We start from the raw sequence: 3,328 nt of genomic DNA on the forward strand, positions 1-3,328 counted from the left end.
TCAACTGTTGTTGTTGTTGGTACAATGGTTGTTGATTTAACGGTTGTTGTTGCCCACCAATGTAAGGTTGACCAGGTTGTGAATACACTAAACCAGTGTAATTCTAAGTCATTCCAGCAAAAGGTAAACTAGCCTGAAGTTGTTGGACTCTAGACATAAGTGGTTGTTGTAAAACTGCCTGAGAAGGCTGGATCTGTATACCTGAAACTTGGGGATCTGAGGTTGAAGGGCCAGCTTGCATAGGTTGAGATACAACAATTTGAGCTTGTGACTATGGTACAGCTGTAACAACAGGTGTTGTAGGTATGGATGAGATAGATTTCATAGGTTGTGATGGATACACAAGCCTAGGTTGAATGGGCATGGCTGGCTGCCACTGACAGAAATCATTCCAGGCTGACCTAAAGACAATGGCATACCGACATATGGTTGCCCCACAAAAAATGGAGGATAAGGAGAATTTTCATATTGTTCTCCATATGGGGGTAGTTCAATGTAAAGAGGATACATAGGATGGTAATCAGATGAACCAGCTTGATGTGAAATTGATGGGTCCAACTATTCAGTACCCATAAATGAGGAACCAGATAAAATTCGGTAGAGGACATTGGTGAAGACCAAGGGCTAGAAGCAACACCTGAGCGGGTTCCCGATAAGGATTGTTAACCCAATGATACGGATGAAACACCATACAAGTGTGACTCAGGTGTCATAGTAAACATCGAAGAGGTTGCGACAGAAGATTCTGTCATAGCCATAACAGATGGTACGTTCTGGGATGTTGACTCTACCATAGTCAAATGTCAAAATAAGTTTCCTAACGAATCGATGGGTGTCTAAAAGTAATTAGGATCAAAAGGAGCAGTGAAATGAGGAGTATGAGGATATAGATAAAGTCCAGTTCCAAAATGGAATGGAGTTCTGGGTGATTCTACCTCAAGTTTCTCTTCTATCGAAATCAAACCAAGTGGAAGAATTTCACAGTCTGGTCCGTAATAGATTTCTAGTATTTTTTGTTGAGGTAAATAGGAAGTCTCGACAGTTACAAATGTCTGAGGATGTACCAGTCGATCTTCTTCCGATAAGGTAACAATTTCTAATTGTGCAACCTCAAGATCCAAATGTTTGGTAAAAGAACAAGTTCAGGTTGGACTTCGTGAGAACTTCTAGTTCAGGAGTAACTTTTGATTGAACAATGATGGCTTCAGGATCCACTTCTGGTTGAATAGATTCAGGTTTAGAAGTAATTCCTTGTTGAACAACTTCGGATTGAGAATCAACTTGTTGTTGAACAACTTGGGTTACCGTTTCACTAGATTCAATTCTAGTTTCCTCAGGTAATTGTGGAGATTCCACTTCAGTAATAGATGTACGAGTAACTGTAGGAGTAACTGGGGTCACAGTACTTACTGGTATAGGTGTTTCTGGTAATTCAAATGAAGAACCAGAGACTTGTGAAGTACTGGATCCAGTCAAACGAGACCGCTTAGACTGAATAAGTGTAGCTTTAGGCAGTAAAGGAGGTTTACTTGCTGCTCTCTGCGAATGATGGGGTAGGGTTTGATTTTCCTCCATGATTGTTGATTGATTTTTTTACAAAAAATATATAAACAAAAAAGGAGTAAGCTAGGAAAAAAGGTTTACCAAGAAACTGTGAACTGCAGAATACCTCCAGGTGAACTAAGAAGTAAGGGTAGGAAATCTCCCCGAATGTTGTGTTCGGTGTATCACAGTGTACAAGGCTGTCGATTCGGTTACCTAAGGATGGATAGAAACCTAGTGTTTTCCTCCCATATATACCTGAAAGTATGTGGAAGCCCAATCCGTATTAGTGTTGTCTAATGTGAAACCGCACAGTGAGAGAATTCCCATATACTTTACTTACTGTAACATTTCCCTATATACCCGAAGGTACGTGGACGAGCTATGATATACTCATGTACGTGGAATGAGGTATCGCACTCGAATTGTATTGCAGATAAGTTAGCCACAGCTGCTATGTTTTACGATGCTAGAACACGCCTCTAGCCTGAAACCTCTAAAAGTTTTACGTTAGATGACAATGCTCCATTAGGTTAATTGATGTTAATTTTAAATTGATCTTGATTAAGAATTTTCCTTTCAAGGTTCACCACGTGATGTATTTTCAATTCCTAGAATGCAACTAATATGATAAGCATCCTTTTCATTCAATTTTAACGATGACAACCTTAGTTAGTAGGGATAGAGCAATTGGATTCTTGTAATCAAAGAACAAAGAACACATCTAATGCAATTTCCCTAAACTATTCCTACGAGCAAACACAAACTCTTTTAATGCACAATGCAAGTTTTTCTTTTCAATTCCCTTAATGTTGTGATGAAAAAAAGGAAACTAATGCACATACAATCAATCAATCTTTTTGCAAGAACGAAGACTTTATGACAGTTCTGTTTCGAAAGAAAAGAAGACTTTTACAACACTTTCTTTTGAACAGATATTAATCAACTATAAACTAACTTTGACAATGAATTGATAGTGATAAAGAAATCGTTAAAGAAACACTAAACAATCAAAGACAAAGTAGGGTTGGAAAAGGAAAGACAAATTGATTTCAAAGACACAAGAATCATTGACCTTTCAGCAAACAAAAACAAAAAGAATTTTGGCAAAAAATCAACTCAAGGGAGGTATTTTTGTCCTAAGGAGGATCAACGCAGCCTTGAATGGGAGACAGTGCACTTTAGAGCACTTTCCTCAAGCCAAGGGTGCTCTGCAGTGCTCTGTCTCTAGACCAAGCCTGCGTTGGTGCCAGAGAGGCCATCCTAGGGGCTTATAAGCACAATTTTCACCAAAAAAACACTTCAAAAGGCTGAAAGAAGATGAATGGAAGCAAGTAAGGTCTACTGGAGTGTACTAAGATGAAGGTAAACTACCCAGAATGATGGTCGTTCCCCGACGGAGTCGCCAATTTGTTATGAGGAATTTGGTATCTACAGATAATACTAATTCCCTAGGTAGGTAGCTATACCTAGAACAACAGATTTAAAACGTTTATCCTTTTTCTATAAACGATAAATAAGACAAAGGGAATCAAAGGACCTACTTGTTCTTTCGCTTTCATTTTGTCTCCTTTGTTTGACTCTTGTCGCTCCTTCTCGAACTTAACTCGCTGAAAAAGTACCTACAAGCATAAACAGAAGATAGAGAACCAATCAAAGTAAGAGACCTATCGACTATAAGTAAATGGAATCAAATACATTCACACATATAAACATCATATATCAAGATAAGGATATAGAAAAATGTGTAAACAACTTTATTAAGTAGAAGGAAGAATTACAACCA

The sequence above is a fragment of the Pinus tabuliformis genome, chromosome 1_2 (genome assembly GCF_031772625.1).
Source record: "Pinus tabuliformis cultivar Carrire ecotype Pingquan chromosome 1_2, CPIR1, whole genome shotgun sequence".
Taxonomy (NCBI): domain Eukaryota; kingdom Viridiplantae; phylum Streptophyta; class Pinopsida; order Pinales; family Pinaceae; genus Pinus; species Pinus tabuliformis.